Here is a 19488-nt window from a genome sequence, read left to right as displayed (position 1 = left end):
TATTATAATAATAATTTTTCGGGATTTATAATATAATGTAGATTGATGAATTGTAAGGCAATGTAATAAATGAGGAGAAAATTAAAAAACACTTAAAACCAATAAATAGTCAGAAAGAGTTAATGAAGAAACGGATGCTCTGAAATGATCACAACACTGCAAGACATTTATGAGCACCATCATCTGAACGCTGAACATGTTCACCGTGCATTTAGTAATCACGGCGATTCATTTAAACTATCAAACATAGTCCCTTACTACAGCGCCTATGTTATTCGCTTACATTTTCATTTTCATTTACATACATAGCCTTGAGAGTCTAATAAGCTACGGACGATCTTCCTTTAGAAAAAAATATCAAACATGTTTTCTCGGATTTCTCCGCTTTAGTGGGTACACGTAAATGTTTCTTCTCTTTAGCCTTCGAGAGGGAAAGTGTCGTGATAATGATTTCAAATTACGAGGCTCTTTTTATTACTATCAATTATAAAACAGGCACATTTTTAACATATTATAATGGATACTTTTATTGTCTTGTTTCAGGGAATCCTTCATGATGTGCACATGCCCGAATTCAATGTCAGGGTAAGATGTCTTTCATTTTTCGAAATCAATTTGATTATTTATATCCGATAAAGAAGTCTGCATTTTTATACGTAAAATTGTTTGCAGACTTGCACTCTTGCTCTTTTACTCCCGTTATCGATAAATGTCTCCTTTTTCCTCTTTTCTGCGTTTCTTGTTAAATGTGAACTGAATTAATAGAACCTCATTGGGAAACCTAACTATTTTTGCTTGAAAGTAAATTCTTTGAATTCTTTTTTGTACTATATTTTTCGATCAGATTTCATTACCTTTAGTTAAAATCTCTTCTATTTGGTTGCAAATTCAACTATTTTATGAAAAATTTATCTTTCTCGGTCGAAAATCGAATTGTTTTGCTGAATGTTTGTCTTTTTGGATAGAACACTCGTCGTTTTAGATTGAAAATGAACATTTTCGTTGAAAAAGCAACTTTTCAGTTTGAAAATTCAATGTTTTGTTTTAGTTTGAAAATTTATCTATTTGGGTGAAAATTCAAATTTCTTGGTTCAAAATTCAACTACTTGGTAAAAAGTTAAACTACTTTATTAAAAATTCATTTTTTGGTTAAAGATTCATCTCTTTGGTAATAAATTTAACTATTTTGTTAAAAATTTGTTTTTTTTTGTGTTTTAAAAATTAATACTTTATTAACTGAAAATTTAATTATTTCATTTTTTGTTAAAATTTGATATCTTTAAGTAGAAAATGCATGTATGTTGCAAAAAACTCGTCTTTGTTGGTTTGGAATTGGAATATTTTGTTAAAACTTCATTATTCTTTGGTTCAAAATTAATTTTTTAAACTGAAAATGAACCTATTTCATTTTTTTATTAAAACTGGACCTTTTTTGGTTGAAAATTCATGTATGTTGTTAATAATTAATGTACTTTGTTGAGAATTCATATTTATAGGTAGAAAATTAATCTTCTCTGTTGAAAATCCACTTGTTTTGTTGAAAATTCAACTAATTTACAAAGTTCACCGTTTTTTTTTAAATTCATTTTTTTTTAAGTTTTATCTCTCCTATTGAAAATTGAGCTATTTTGTTGAAAGTTAATTATTTTTTATGAAAATTCGTATTTGTTGGTAAAATATTAATCTTATATTGAAAATTCTCCTTGTTAGTTGGAAACTCAACTGCTTCGTTGGACTTTGAAGTATTTTGTTAAAAATTCATTTTTTTCGCTTGAAGATTCATCTCTTTGGTTAAATATTGAACTTTTTTGTTGAAAACTTGTGTTTTGTTGGTTGAAGATTCAATGATTTTGATGAAAATGCAATTTATTTCGACATGAAATCTTGTCACTTTAAAGCGTTTCATATAGAATTTAGTATAATACCTATGTTAATTTTAGTTTGAAAAATTGACGAGACTATTATTCCCCTATTTTTTTCTAAAATCGCCATATTTTCCCTCTTTTGACAGCATTTCGGTCTGTGAAGTCTGTTTTTTTTCTTCACGTGTTCATAACCTTATTACACCCTGAAAGACTTTCCAATAATTACCGCATCGATTTTATATCGTGTAGAGTAAAATTGTAGATTCGAGAAGAGTAGGCAGTAGTCCAGAGATGTTGAGTGTAGATGAGCTCGCAATATGATATTAATCTTGCCCTAACCCACAATTCTTACACGAACCTATCGAAGCGACTACTAGCCATAAATCAAAGTGATCGAAATGATCCGACATACTCTTTGTACAAAAATAATAGAAATCTCTTCATGATGTTTTGTTTTAATTAACCAAGAGGAAGTATTCTAATTATCGTTTCGTACATCAGAAAGAAACCTTCCTTTCATTAGAAATTTAAATTAAATCGATACTTTAGAATTCTTCTACAATTGATCTTTGCCAATTTTGGATGTTTAAGTTCCCTATTTTCAAAATCTGTGCCCTATTTTCAGTCATTAGCCTACATTTCTTTAATTTTTAATAAAATCGAGGCGTCCACATCTTGCAGTATTTTTTGTGTCATAAATTTATTCGTATACTTTCTTTATTATTCCTTAGAACTCAATTTATTGTACGCTTTCCAAAGTGAGAACCTTAATGCCTATACAAGTTTAACTTTTAATAACGAGAAACGATTTAAATTTTAAATTACTGAAAATGATACCACTTCTTTGCAATCATCTGAAATAACTTAAAATCTTTTTAATTCCTTCATCTCCCTTGAAATTGTTGAAATCATTAGAAACCCCTGGAAATAAAATATTCCATTTATTCCGTAAAGTTCTTCAGAAATTATTTGAAATCCCTTGATTACAAATTAAATAAAAATTATTTATTAAAGTTATTTAAACAACCATTCAAATCTCTAGCAATCTTTAAAAACTCTCAAAATCCTTTGAGATTCAATAAAATCATATAAATGATATAGTTTTTTAAACTAAAAATTTAACGATTACGTTTTTGGTTGAAAATGATCTGTCTTGATTAAAAGTTAACTTTTTTGTTGACAATTAATGTTTTTTTTAAGTATTTTTTTTGGTACAAAATTAATTTTCTTGATGGAAATTCTTTTTTGCTGGTTACAAAATCAGTCATCTTTTTTCGTCGCAGATTCAACTGTTTTATTCAAAAATCGTCATTTATGATTGAAAACTCATCTTTAATCGTAGAAAAAACACATTTCTTGGTCGGAAGTTTATCCTTCTTGGTCGAAAATTAACCTGTTTGTTGAAAATTCAGCTGTCTTCTAAAGAAATCGTAATTTTAACTTAAAAATACAACAATTGGTTAAAAAATACAATCGTTTTTGTTTAAAATGCATATCTTGCAAGTTGAACATTCAATTATTTTCTTAAAGTCATATTTGTTGATCGAAAATTAAGCTGTTTTGTTTAAAGTTCTTCTCATTTGCTCTGATTTGCTTTGTTCAAAACTTCTGTTTAGCCAACGGAAACGTTTTCTTTTTTTGGGGGGGGGGGGGGGGGGGGTGGTCGCTAAAAATTGGTAGCGTACTTTATGGACTTTGCGCTCAGAGACAAAGACGTCTTGAAGCAAAGGTAGCCTTTTTACACAAACAGAATTGCTTTGTTGTAAGATTAGATCAAATTTGTTACAAAAGGATAATGTTAGCTAAAAAAGGATTTTTTCGAGACAAATGAAAACCCTCATAACAATTAATTGAAGAAGAAATTTCACTTGTGCCAAGAAACATTCATTCAACACAAAAGGAAATTTCTTTGAATGTCTCTAAGGCCCTGATGTCTTTATCGAAGTCTTTAAAAAGGACACGTGACCCAATGATTGATAAAAACAAACCTCGACTTCCGGTATTAACGTCCCGCTGTTCGTCGAGTCAGCGCATTGTCTTCGCATTCGCGTGCGGGTGTGACCATATTTGAAGTTGATCGTAGGCGCATTAAATGAAATGCCATAAACTTAAGAGCGAACCAGTTGTGCGGGAGAATGGCAGCTCGTTTTTCGTTGATGGAAACGAGCGTGTCCGGGTAAAACGCTACAAGATTTTATGGTACATAAAACGATGACTTTATATTGCTAGGGCGAGCAGTTTTACGAACTCGAGCAAGCAGTCAAAACTATGTCATGGTGTTTTACGGTTATTGAGTATTCCATCCTATTGAATAGACTATAGAGTATAGCAGAACCCATAAGCTGCTCAATGCTCATCCACGGTAGATGTATTGATCCCAAAGACTAGGATGAAGTCACGTTTTGACGCCGGGACATACAAAAATATCCGAATTTATTAAAGACAGGTAGATTTTTATTGCATTCTTTACGAAAACTAGCCTTTCAGTAAACGAAAAGAGATCTCAGACATTTTCTTTCAAAGAAACGGATGTTGTCAAATATTTGGTGCCTTATGAATTATTTATCAGGGATTAGTCAAATTCTTGGATATTATTGATAAGAATTTGACTTTAGGGTCACTGAAAATAAGTACGATTATATTTTTATTGAATCAGACGCGGCGGCACACGTCTCATCCGTGATTTATTCTGAAAAATGTACACATATACAATATTTACAGGGCTGACAAACAATCACTTAAGAAAATAATAGTCATTTTTTTTCAAGTTATCCTTTTTTCATGAAAAGGCCGCTTGAGTCACTTTAATCTATCTTATTTTAGATTTGGTCGAACAAATGTAATTAATCAATGTATGAAATCTATATTAATCTGCGATATAAACACAGTAATACAAGAATCTGAATTTCAGTAGAAAAAGGCGGTTGACTTTCAGATGTAACCAAAAGAATCATTCGCCAGTTGAAAGTCAACTGATGATTCATTCTAAAATGATTTTAAGTAACGCGCTTGGTTGAAAGTCAACTGTCTTATGTACTTAAAATGTACTTTATAGGTTAATTTAAGACAGAAAGATTGTTGATTTTCCATCAACCCGTGCCAACTTATAGGTTAATTTAAGTCAGCTCATTATTGAAATTCATAAAATTCATGCGCTATCGTTCAGTTATTAGGTACACAACGTGAATCTTCAATCCTTTTCTATATCTTTTTTTATCACATATGTACGATTATTCTATTTATAATCGAAATCCGTTATAGATCTGAGTACATATATCAAAATAGAAAACGTTGACGAAACGACTACCATGAGCTCAGTTTTGATCGATACTATCCCGCGCTATCGACGCCATATTGGCTACCATTAGCTGATCTCTTGGGTACTCTTCTAAAATCGCCAAAATCCGTTAAGTGTTTGCGCATCGCCGCATCACATTTCACGTACGCAAGAATTGCAATATATACCGTAATTCCTGCGCTATATATCGTAATTATCATATTATAATATCGTAAAATCGTGATATCGTACATTGCAAGATTTTACATTGTATTATTATTTTATTATATTAATTATATGAGGGTTCTAGTAGTAGCCAAGTGATGATAGTGCATTATAATATCCTAAAAAGCTCCAGAACCTGCTTGCACGTATCATACTGCGCTTTATTTCAATACAGAGGTGTTGCGATATCATTGTGCAATATCTTTTTCTCCGTGTCTGGTTGAAATTAAGTGATTTGCTTAATTTAATACAAAAGTGAAATTCATCTACATTTAAAATGTGTCATCTCGTATTACTGTGAAAATTCTATTCAATATCAGACTTTACCTTCACCTTTTCCTAGGCTTTTTTGGCTTAAATAAGAACTGAATTAATATAGCCCAATAAGAAAAAACAAATATTTCTTGATTAAAAGTTTATTTTTTTGGTTCAGATTTAATCTTTTTATGGTGTACAGTTTTATTGTTTCGTTAAAAATTTAATTATTTTCTTGAAATTTCAACTCAATCATCAAATCAAATTCAATTCAATCATTTGATTGGAAATTTAACTATTCAGTTTCGATAACAGTACTGTTTTCTTTAGCAGTACCATTTGGTACTAAATGCAACTGCTTGGCTTACAATTATTTTGTTGTTGAAATCTCAGCTAATTGTTAATTTATCTTTCTTGGTTGAAAATTTCTTCTTTTTTTTTGTAGAAATTTAATCTCCTTTGGTTACAAATTCACTGTATGGTTGAAAATTTTTTATTTACTTTGGGTGAGGATTCAAATATTTCTCTAAAATTTAATTTCTTCGTTGAAAATTGATTTTCTCAGTTCGAAAATTTAACTATTTGGTTAAAAATTCTATAATTTTGTTGAAAATTCGTTTCTGTAGTTCGAAAGTTCTACTATTTAGTTTAAACTTAATTTTTTTGTTCTTTGAAAATTCATCCTTCTTGGTACGAAATTAATTTTATTAACTAAAAACTGAACTATTCCACTTTTGGTTAAAAATTGACCTTTTATATAGATAATTTATGTAGATTGTTAATAATTCGTCTTTTTTGGTAGAAAATTAATCTTCTTTGCTGCAAATTCACCTGTTTCCTTGAAAATACAACTACTTGGTTGAAATTTGAATTACTTTGTTAAGAGAACATTATTTTGTTAAAAAATTCATCTCTTTAGTAAAAAATTAAAATATTATGTTGAAAATTCATTTTTTGTTGGTTGAAAACTAATTTTCTTAACTGAAAATTAACTTATTGTATTTTCGATTAAAACTGGACCTTTTTTGGTTGAAAATTCATTTATGCTGTCAAAAATTCATATATTTTATTGAAAATTCGTCTTTTTCGGTAGAAAATTATTCCTCTTTGTTGAAAATTCATATCTTTTTTGTTGAAAATTAATCTATTTTTAAAGATTGCAATATTTTTACTTGAAAAGTTAGGAAATTGAAGCGTTTAATATTAAGTTCAATGTGGTCCTGAATATGTATGATACCTAGGCGGACAAATTATATATAGTTTAGACAGTGTTAGAAAAATAGTGTGTACATTTTATTTCTATTATACAAAAAATGTGTAAAACAAATGAAAAATAATACATAATATTTCACACTGTGTATAATTTTGCCGCCTGTGTACTAATTAATACACTGCTAGAAAAATCTGTACGAGATTTAATATACATGTGTGTAAAGCAAATATGCACTACCCCTACTGAAATGTAACATAAATTGGTCTAAACTTTAGTGAATTTAGCATACATGTGTATTAAATTTAATATACAAGTCAGTATAGCAATCTGCATGAAAACTCAACGTGCTTGAATTTCTTTAAATATTGTCAAATATTCTCAATTAAATTTATAATCTAGAATTTTTCGACTGAATTATTATTTATTATAAAAGTGCAATGTACGAGTAAAACTTTTTCCTAATTTCGCCCTGAATAGTCCAAATTTAAGGCGAAGACAGTTAATTGTAGGTTAGGTCTGTTATTTATTTGCTTAATTGATTTTTTTGACTGGAAATTCAATTTTATTTCTGTTTAACAGGAAGAAGGTATCATGTTTTATTTACAATCGAAACTTACTGCTGAACTTATTTTGAATTTGTGAAAAATGGAATTATCTGATTTTTCTTGTGAGTGACATGGGTATATTATATTTAATATTATTTTTAACAGTGTATCAATCATAAGTAGCTCAGATTTGGTCTACATCACAGTTAATTTTAATAGACATATGTTTGGCTAATTATTTTGGTATTCTAATTTCATTTAATAATCATAATCTTTCATGTGCCGTTAATATATTCCGTTTCAATTAATGCTTTTTTATTTACTTTTTTTATTTTATTTTGAGATTGGTTTTCCATCAGAAGGTGACAGTTAATGTGATAGTAACATTGTGATATTAAATAAAAATTGTATTTTTTTATCAATTTCAAGCAATTCTAAAACAATAATTATGCAAATATATATATCCCACTACTTTCTCCCACTACTTTCTTATTCTCAAGTGGTAGAAAGACCCACCGAAAGTACAAACTGACAGTTTTCAGTATACTTTGCCTAGTGAACACAGTAGCATCGAAATATCCACACTCTTTATAAGTTTACGGAATACCAGTGATAACGGATGATCAAAGTTATTTAAAAAAATTGTTTGTAAGGTTAGTACAAAATTATTTAAATAATTAAACATTTTTCTTTAAGAATTCATAATTTCAATATTGTCTTTCTGTAGCGATGTACATTAAAGTAATTTTAATCACATTTCATCGACTATAGACTATTTATGCATCTTTTATTATGGCAGTTTAATTATAATTAGATAGCATGTTTTCTAACATAGTCAATGCGAAATTTACATAGTAATAAAACCGATAATTTGCAAAACGGATTTTTGCAAACGTTTTTCAATCATTATTTGCTAATACCAAGGAAATAAAAAATGATATCAAATCATTATTTACGAATTAGAATACCAAAATAAATAACTAAAAAGTTTATTCTAACAAAATAACTTTAATGTCAACCATATTTGCATAGATACTTAACAAATTGAAATTGTAAATTATACTTCCCAACACGAAGGTGCATACATTTTTAGAATGCATCATTGGTGATCAAAATGTATGCCTGTGGACATTTTATTTTTTTATTTTTGTTGATCGATCCATCTTAATTTGTTCGCTTACCGAAGAAAATGAAAAAACGAAGTACTTTTTATTAACTTATTCTAAATTATAGTTTACTCACTTCTTCAGGAATTTCCAAGGATTAATTTTCACCCAATAACTTTTTATTTTGACAACCCCAGCCAACCCTGCATCATTTCCGGAAAATGCCCCAAAAAATACAAAGTATCAGTTTTATGTCAAATTCATACTGAATTGCTGTTTGATTAAACAATTTTTCCAATAAATCGTGAATAATAACTATTGTTCAGGATAAATGATACGAGGGATTTGGAGGAAGGGTCAAAATTAAAAGTTATTGAGTGGAAGTTATTTCTTGAATTTTCTTTAAGAAGTAACTGAACTTGTTAATGATTTGTTAACCTGCTAACATATTAATTTAAAAAACGAATCTCTTTCTGGAAATATATTTAATTGGGGGAGGGGGGGGGGGGCGAGTGCCAAAAAACGAAACTCGAATTTTTGAACCACCCTAATGCATCACTGATGTGGTCTACCATCATGTGCTGAAACGTTCGAATGAATTAAATTCGAATTGTATTCATTTGAAAAATATGGGGAATGGGCCATCTTTTCATGAATGTTGTAAAATTATGAAAATTGATTTCTTGTTGATTTTTTAGGTAAATAACCTTAATTATTGCTCTTTCAAGTTAGTTGCTTTCGTGATATTCTTAAATTTAAGCAACTTTTTATTTTTAAATTTCGAAAAAATTATGTAAAGCCTGTTTTGATGATTCTCATATTCTTGTTCTATTTTAAAATTATTTTTACAATTCTTGTTTTTCACTATTAAAAATATTATAATATCAACATGAACTTCATATATTATTGATAAAATACGCGTCTGAGTCAATTTCAACACTTGATGGGGAAAATGACCTCAATTTTGATTTAACCTAAATTTAATTTCTTTGTGTTCAATTTTTGGTAAATAATTCATAAGGTATGGAAACAGTTTAACCAAACATAAATAACGTAAAACATTCGTTTCTTTCAGAGAAAATTTCTCAGATCTCTTTTTCTAACAGGCTCGTTATCGTAAAGAATGGAATATAAAAATACCCGGGTGTCTCATAAATTCTGATAATTTTTGTATATACGGGCTATAAAACGTGACTTAATCCTCATCTATCTTTGGAATCGATGCATCTAGCAATTCTAGCGGATGATCATTGAGCTTCTGTGCGATGAAATACTTACATTAATGACCGTAAAACACGGTGACACAGTTTTGACTATTGACGGGTTTGTTCGAGTTCGACTGTTCGACCATAAATAAAGTCATCAGTTTATCTACCATAAAATCTTACAGCAGAACTAAAACCAAATTTACACCATTAATTTGAAACCGTTTTGTTATTGAAGTTCATTTAAAATTCTAATGTTTAAAACCGTGCGTTAGTCAGACTATAGGATGATCCAAAAGTTCGACTTTCTATTTTTGTTAATCTTACCCCAATTTGTTCATTTTAGCGAAAAAGAAATGTACTATTTTTTCTTAAAATCAGTCAACATTACCTCGTGCCCCTAGCCATTTGAAATTAACATGGGGTTTTGTAATGGTAAACCTCGTTTTTCGAAACAAAAATTTATTTTGACGCCCTCAATCTCTTTTTAGTGTTCGCGAAAAATTATTATTTGTTTAGGAAATTTTTTTAGGAAATATACATTTTTTGAACAGTTATTATTTTTTAGAATTAATGTCGCAGGTTAAGAATGTTAAGAATGTTATTTTTGGTGGAAGACCAAATGAAATAAGAAAATACTAAGTAATGAGCTGTAGTTATCAGAGATGCAAAGAAACTGTAACCTTCTCTACCTTCCTATGAAAAGGCGCAAGTGAATGATGACGATTTGTTTAAATGATTGCAAATTATGTTTCACAATAAATATCACTTTTACAATTCATTAACTTTTCAAGATTTACACGAAAAACCGAAGATTTACATGAAAAAATGGCTAAACAAATGAAAATGGTTAAAATAATCACAAATATTGTTAAAAATATATTGCTATCAACAATCGTTAATTGTGTAATTAATTCTAGAAAACAATAACTCTTTACTATTGAAAGGTGAAGAATTGCTTAAACAAATAGAAACTGTTGAAATAATTATCGCAAGTTTCGTTAAAAAAATATATTACTTTCAAGATTGATTGATTGTGTAATTAATTCCATAAAATAATAACTTTTTGTTATTTACAGGGGAAAATTTGTTTAAAAGAAATAATAATTGCTTAAACAACCAAAATTAGTTTAAAAAAATTTGGAAACTTGCCACTTATCGAATAAAAATAATTTATGATCAAAAAGTTCTAAACAATAACTTCTTTAGCATGGATTCTACATAAAACTGCTATTTTGATTTTTGCATTTTTGGGACATTTTCCGGGCACAAAAAAAAGATGACTGATTTTCGTCGAAAATTGATATGTTTAATGCGAAAAATTATAAGATTCTTCAAATTATAAGTCACTAATTTCACATTTTTTGTAAAATTTTTATTTCTTGTTTTTTAGACGTTTTGTACCGAAATCGAGTATTTTAAACAAAAATCTTTTTGCTTCAAAAATTAAACTTACAATTTCGAACAACTTTAGGTTACGGTAGTGATTTTCGTCGGAAATTGGTATTTAAAAAAAATTATCGGTTTGATGTATATACAAAAATAAGAAATATTAATTCTGAATTTGAGATATCAATTTTGATCAATTATCAAAAATATTGTCCTCGCTTTTCTTTTTTATTATTTTGCATAGTACGCACTATGCAAAAAATTGCATATTAATTAATAATAATTTTATGTTTTAATTTAAAACTTGCATAAGACAAGAAAAATTCGCGCGCGTAGCACATGCTTTTTCCAGTTTAATCAAATTTAGGGTTTTGAAAGGAAAAATCCCCATTTCTTTTCAGTTGAACTGCTACACCACTGTCATCACTGTGTTTTAATTTATTTTGATTGATAAAATATTATCGAAATTTATTTGGATAATTTGGATAATTTAGATAAATGTCTCGAAATTAAGTAAAAACAAAATAAAAAAATACGACCTCGAGAAATCAGAAGTATTTTTCTCAGGTTTTGCTATTTTTGATAATTAAATTTAAATGGGTTTCAAAATTCACTGATGAAATGTCGTGTAGAAGATTGATCCCTAAAAATAAGATGCAAAACCGGATACGTCATTTTCACGTTTATTTATCGACTTTGCACGCCCGGATACTTTGTAAACGTTCTGCACAATCTGTTTCCGGTAAAATTGTCAAATAATTTACACGCGATTCGCACCATTTGGAAATAAACGAACGTGACTGAAAAACGTATGTCGGTGCAGGCTGGTCTCGTAAAAACAAACTGTTCATACGAACCAGAAAATACGACCATGAATTTTGAATATTCGCGAATTTGCGAAAGATTTAGAACCTTGCAAGTGAAAGAGAAAGCGAAAATGTCCAACTAATAGTTTGTCGTTTAAATCTAAATGTATCCGTGATTTGCTTACAATGTAGGTTTCAATATTTCTTCGACGAATGACACATATTAACCGCTTGAAATTAGATTTAGCTAGTCACACATTTCAGATTTTACTTTGAAGTTGAAAGTTTATGGGTGAAAATGAAAAAGTTGACAATCTAATTTCATTGGAACATTACATGGAGAAAAATGAATGTTTACCCGTAGCATCTAGATGTTTCAGGTTAACATAATTATATAATGTTTAACTATCGGTCAGCCATCTAAATGTGAAAGGTTAGTTTCTGTAGGTATATTTAGAATGCAGTGTTCTTACGTCAATAAATTTTTTGGAGAAAAAACCACACTTGCGCTAACCATTTGACTCTATCCAAACAATTTACAACATTCTTAATAATATTTATAAACAAAATATTAATAATAATCATTTTTTCACAAGGTCACATGCAGTGACTATTGAATTAGTGCCAGCAACAAAGAGAATAATTATCTCAACTAATAAAATAAATGTGTGACATATTTTACAAACTAATTAGTTGGTATAACTAACCATTTTTTGAGTGTTGCTTGATCATGAAACTATGAAAGGTCATCCAAGATAACTCAATAGGTCAGTCTACGCGTCTCGAAAACGCAAACAATTACATAGAATACAGTACTGCTATATTCTTATAATATAAAAACAAATGTCCTCTTATGAACAATCGATGTGTCTCAAAAATACGAAAATATACATCATATATAGTCATATTGTATTCAAAATATTTGAAAAGTCTTTCTCATATAAACAAGATAAATAATATATTATTTAAATTTATAAATCGGTATTGCTAGATCATACTTCAACATGGACGGTTCTACAATAGTCCATTCGATGCATCTCGAAGACTCGAACAAATATGTCGGATATAGTACTGTAGATTCCTAATACCAAGAAAGTTTAACTAAGATATAAATTGGTCATAGTATTTTTTTACTTTAAACATAATTTATGCAAATTTAAGCGTAATATTTTACTTTTATTATCACGTTTTGCAAAATGAAAATTATTTGTTAACATCTAATATTAATGAATAAACATTAAAATATGAAGGTAATTGATGCTTCATTCAAATTAATCTATATAATAACCTTAAAACTGAAAAATGTGACAAAAGATAAATGTGAATGATAAGTAAGATACCTGAAAATTTTTTTTAATCCCTGAAGTCATTAAAATTCCTGCACATTTTTGTAATCGCTTAAAAATTCCTTGGAATATTTTTAAATGCTCTCAAATATTTCCAATACTTTGAAATTTTTTAAAACCTTTTATCATTTTTTAGTGCTTTTCAAAATTCCTTGGAGTTCTTAAAATACCTTAAAATCATTGAAATCCTCGGAAATCTGATCAAATCCGTTAAAATCCTTTTAAAAAAACTTGGAATCTTCAAAAATATTCCTAAAATCGTATAGGTTCTATAGAATCGCTCTACATGTTCCAAAATTCTTGGAAATTTTTTAAAAGCACATGATTTTTTTTTTATTATACCTACTGTCATTAGAATTTTTGAACATTTTTTCAGTGTCTCAGACATTTTTTGGAATCTTTCAAAATGCCTTCAGATATTTTAAATTCTTTGAAATATTTTTTAATATTCTAAAACTTTATACCTAGGCCCTATAAAATCATTCCATACCTTTCGAAATTCTTGGAAATTCTTTAGAAACGCAGAGAAAACATTTTTAGTTCCTGAAGTTATTAAGATCCTTGGAAATACCCTGGAATTTTTTAAAGCTTCTGAAAATTTCTTGGAGTTCATAAAAATATCTTAAAATCCTTTGAAACCCCTTCGAATTATTCAAATTTATTGTAAATTCTTTTCAATGATTTTAAATATCCTAAAATCTTTATCAACAATTTTTAATCTTTGGAAATACTTTGAAATATCCTATGAAACTCTTCATTATTGTGAATAAATTCTCTGTTACATGGTAGACAATGATATTATTTTAACTCCCCTGAAATATTTTAAAATCACTTACAATCTTTAAAATCCTACGAAATTCCTTAATTCTTGTGATATTCTTTGAAATTTATAGAATTACTATAAATTGTTTATAACTTTTTTATATCTTTCGAAATTCTATAAAAATCCTTAGCCGTTTTTTGAAGACCCCTGGAATCATTAAAAGTACCCTGCTTTAAAGTCCTATGAAATCCTTTAAAATTCTGATAAAGTTTAGGAAATTATTTTTAATCTGGTTATATTTTTTAATATCTTAAAATCCCATGAAATCTTAGAAATAATATTAAATACTAGGCCGCTTCTGTAAAGATTGTATACAAACTAAGGGATGTGCTTGAAGTTTTGAACGTTTAAATGAACGAAATTTTTTACTGATGGCTTTCTAACCAAAAAAAGTGCTAAATTTTTGTATATTTACGTTGAAAATTATTTATTATTGGAACAGAATTATAATGTATATTAAAATTAAAATTATTTCTTGAAAAAAAGATCCTACTCTTTCTTCACTCCATTAGGAAACGAACCACAAAACTTCTGATTTCCGGTCAGGTGCTTTTCCAATTAAGCTATTAGAGATCAGAGATGGTACTTTACCGACCGAAGGCAACCCTCCAAAAAATGAAGGCAGAAAATCTACACAATATCGAACAAGTTAAGAATCTTTAATAACCGAAAATGCTTAACGTCTAATCAGACTAGGTGGAAAATAATATTTCGAATTATAATTAAAATTATAATACATAGAATATACATATAATTATAATGCATATTTTAAATTACATTTGGAACAATATTTATAGGCAAAATAGACATGGGGAAAAATATTTCGTTCATTTGAACGTTCGGAACTTCGGGTACATAACTAAGGGCGCAAAAGTTCAATAAAATAAGAATTTTTATATTTACTATAAATAATAATAATGATGAAATTTTATTTTTTATACCTTAGGCATCGAGAAGCAGATTTAATTGTTGTCTTGACTTACAAAATATCGTGGATGGTTTATATCAAAAGATTGTCATTAAATTTAAAAAAATATACTAATTATAAAATGAATACGTATTTCTTAATCGGAGAATAATTATTTTTCCATTTATTGTAATTAATATGAAGAGAAAGAAGGTGTTTTATGTTTGTCTAAAATACGTTTTTACATTCAATGCAAAATCGAATAATTTCAACTTTTTTATTTTCACCCTTATATACAATTTCAGTTTCTCTTGTATAGTTTAGATTTCGTTACTAATTTTTAATTCACTTTCCATCCTTAATAATTGGCAATTAGAAGTGAGCTTCCGTAATGAATGGGGAAATTGGAATAGAGAGAGAGAGAGAAGATTCTTATTAATGGTCGATCTATTTTTGCTTTTAATTTCAATTAGGATTTTAATTTCTGATTCAGACATTTCTCTATAAAACCAATACAAATCTAGTGAGGTTATTACAAGCTTTACCATCGCTCATTAACTACCAGCTCGTCTGCTGCAAATCGTGACGAGCTACTCGTGTAGATTGAAATCGCCAAGCTTAATTTCCTTCCGAAGAACTCGTTCCGCTTATGAATATGTTCGAAACAATATCAAGCAAGGTGCATTTCAGGTGTGCAGGCTCGTCATCCTTTTCATCAAATTCCGTAAATACAGGCTGGCCGTAGGTCAGGAAAAATGACAAGTTGGTTAGGGAAAAATTATTTGGTATTTCTATATCATTTTTTTACAGTTTCTTTTTCCTAACGAATTATTTTTAGTTAATTGTTGAAGATTCATCTTTTTATTTGAAAATTTAGCTACTTGGTTGAAAATAAATCTTTTTTGGCTGGAAATTCAAGTCCTTGGTTGAAATTTGATCTACTTTGTTAAAAAATAATTTTTTTGGTTGAGGATTCCCTATTTTAGTTGAAAATTCATCTCTGTGGTTGAAAATGAAATAATTGTTGAAAATTTGTATGTTTTTTTTCTTTGATTTAAAATTGATTTTTTAAACTGACAATGAATTTTTTATTTTTGGTTAAAAATTTATTTTTCTGAGTTGAAAAGTGGTATTTTTGTAGAAAATTAATCTTTTTGATTTGAAATTTCCTCTTTCTTAATTAAAAATTCTATTGTTTGGTTGAAAATTGAATTTTTAGTTCAAAATTTATATTTTTATGTTGCAAATTTGATTCAGAAAATATTTTATTGATTTAAATATGAATTTTTGTGGCTACTTGGTAAATAATGATATATTTTATTGATAAACAATATACTTCGAAAATTAGGGTTCGGAATATCGAAATCTTTCATTCTGATCTCAAAGACATACATGTAACCTTTTTTCATAGTTTACGAGCGAAGAAAATAATCGGTTTTGAGATACGTGACCCAAGGAAGTATAATTTTTTAAAGCATAACTTTTTTTTATTCGTTTCTCTTCCTTAATTTGTAGCGAGGGCGTGCATTTATAGGGATCGGCATTTTCAAGGGTCCATGGTTACAACTTTGTTGTAGCGGTTTCAAAAGATTTCGAAGTTCATCCCGCAATAATAGATCGACGTTCGATAAGTGATTTTCTCGTCACGTATTCGACCCCAGAGGTAAACTTAAAAAGTTCGATTTTTTCAATCTCGGAACAATTTGCAGTTATTTTCTATGAAATTAAATTAAATATTTCAGGTAAAGTGTGCAACTATAACCCAAATTTCATTTCAGGTAAAAAAACACGTTTAGAATGTTTATAATTTTTGCCTTTTTCGATATAAACCCAAAAACCTCTTTTTTCGTTTTTTAATCTTTTTTGTCTTTTTTACATAAACTCATCGTAAATTAGCTAATTTTTGGAATTTCTTGATCAAATTTACAAAAAATATTCTTTTATGACGGTTTACCACTGGTGGAGTAAATAATTTGTCAAAATTTTAGTTTAAAAAAAGTTATTAATTTTTACCTGAGACCAGCATAAATCATGCATTCATATCTTAATTCAAACTCATGGAGAGTCGAGCAAATTTTGAGAAACAAACAAATGTCAGCTGGCAAGTTGTTAAAAAATGTATAAATATGTTTTCTACGGAATGAATAATTCGAAACAAATAATTATGAACAATTTATGAAGGTATTATTTCGGCTGCGTGGCCCGCTTCTTCTTATGCATATGCATGAATGTATAAAAATATGACATAATTTGTGAAAGATGAATTTCAGTTGCTCGGCAGTTCAAGAAAAACATGCATCATACTTAACAAACATCAATGTCAAAAGTGTTTAATGCAATATCCCAGGTAAAAAACAATAACATTTGTTTAAATAATAATTTTCATATACTATTTACTCTAGCGGTCGTAGAACATCATGAAGAAGGTTTGCTGTGAATTTAATTAAAAATTGCCAGAATTGACTGAGTTATAGCGAAATAGTTATAGTGAAAAAAGTATAAGAAATGTGTTTTCTCAAAAACGGGGTTTTCAGGCTTATTTCGAAAACGATAAAAAGCTACCATTTTTTTATGGAGAAAAAAAGATTGATATTTATTTTTCATATAAGAACATCTACTTTTAAAATTAAAATTCGAAACTTGTTTGAATATACACTAGGGGCCAACGACATTCAGCGAGGAAAATGTATAGACGGTTATAGAATCCGGCCCCTCAATCTGGGCCAAGATCATTCCGCGATTTGCATGGTGTTCGATCTTTATTTGTTTTGTTCTTAAACTTCGTAGCTAGTCTGAGGAATACTAATGTTCTTTTTTTAAATTTATAAATGATGCTTGGTGCAAACCGTTACGAATTATGGAAATAAATTGATGTGCTGGACCTTTTCTGTCCATCAAAAACTGCTAAGAGTCACTCGACGTTGCCGTCGGCTCGTCATTAATTGTAAGTACGCGAGACGATTACAAGACGAGACATGAGTCAGAGAGTCGAGTTGAAGACAAGACCGACTACCGTTAAAGCTGTATCACCGCCAGTAACTTTCGCGGTACTCTCATTCCGATTTAATCAACCAGCGGTCAAGGTCGCACACGATCCTTGTTAAATATTCTCTCACAAAACTCAGCTTCACTGTTACAACTCCAAGAAGACAGCGCGGAACTAATTGGAATATTTTTTAAAAGACCATTTCAATAATAGTTTTACTACATTTTTATACAATGTAATAATTTATTCAAAACTAGCAGCAAATACACGCGCGCATTCACGTCTCTGAATTTGTATTTCCTATAGCATTAAAAATATAAACAATTTAATTTTAACTAATATATATTAATATATATTAATGTATTGAATTATATGAAATGATTTTGAATTAAAAACGTCCCAAATCAAACAATTTTAGATTAGGTAACATTTTGTAAAAATGAAAAGTATGTAATTTTGCATTTTTATCACATAAATAATGATAATTTAACAATAAAATTGATTAAACCAATTTTTCTATGATTAAACAATATATTCACCATTATTTTCACTATTAAATACGGAAAAATGTCATTTATAACCTTTAAAATTGAATTACAGTGAACCCTAGAGATAGGACCCCCTGATAAAGTTCTTCCGAGAATTGACGTCGTGCCGCAAGTAGGAGTAAAAGTAGCTGTGTGGGGGTCGAGCGGCGATCGCTCAGGGCGTAAACAAACAAAAGCGTTTTCTACGAAACCACCCTCTTTCTGGGTAATTCCCCACCAAGATCAGCCCCAAAATCGGCCGAGTCTCCGAGTTTCACTGCGTTAAAAAGAAACTTAAAAAAAGTAATTTTCAATGGAAACATTAAATATAAAAAAATATCTACTACGGAATTTTGGAAACTAAATGAATCGAAGCGATCCTGAAAATATAGTGCTCAACATGGAAATTAAAAATTCAAAAATTGTTACCATTAAAAATTAAAGAAACTATTCAATTACTGAAGTATTAATTGCAGATCGTTCATTTTGTAAAACTTCATTTAGAATTATCATTCATTCTCGAAATTTTCCACTCATATATTTTGTTTAATTTTTAACAAAAAATCAGTCAATTTTATGATATTTCATAGATAAATTAAAAAAAGATTACAAAAGAAGATTGCTATAAGTATGATTCGAATGTTTGAAATTGCACAATTGTAAGCCTTTCAATTCAAAGTTGTGTTTTTTAGGTTTATTTTGAAATGTGCAATATCTTTGAACATTTTAATATAAAAAAGATTCAATTGTAAATACTTGGTTTACAGTCTTCTCATTTTTAAGACTTGCTATTGCGAGCTTGTTGTCCTGATTTATCATTTTTTCGAATTTATTTTGGAGGAATTTAATTAAAAATTGCTTAATTGCAAATTCTTTATACTAAACATTTTATTTCGAAAAATTTAAAAACCCGCAGACAATTTTTTCCGATTTATATTGAATTTAAACAACTCAGAACATTTAAATTTAAAATAATACAATTTAAAACTGACTGTAAGGCTTTCGATATGAAA

The 19488-nt window shown here is 28.6% G+C and overlaps 1 protein-coding gene across 3 annotated transcripts in view; it reads left to right on the top strand.

Annotated features, from left to right (window-relative positions):
* The window catches only part of LOC117176113 (golgin subfamily A member 6-like protein 22), a 251380-nt gene that overhangs the window by 155446 nt on the left and 76446 nt on the right, over window positions 1-19488 (top strand). For all 3 annotated transcript variants that reach the window (XM_033366169.1, XM_033366168.1, XM_033366166.1), the window contains exon 2: window positions 544-585. The gene's annotated coding sequence lies outside the window, so the exon portion shown is untranslated. The remainder of the gene's footprint in view (window positions 1-543; window positions 586-19488) is intronic.

Source organism: Belonocnema kinseyi, chromosome 7 (genome assembly GCF_010883055.1).
Source record: "Belonocnema kinseyi isolate 2016_QV_RU_SX_M_011 chromosome 7, B_treatae_v1, whole genome shotgun sequence".
NCBI classification, from domain to species: domain Eukaryota; kingdom Metazoa; phylum Arthropoda; class Insecta; order Hymenoptera; family Cynipidae; genus Belonocnema; species Belonocnema kinseyi.
This window is presented reverse-complemented; position numbering and strand designations above follow the sequence as displayed.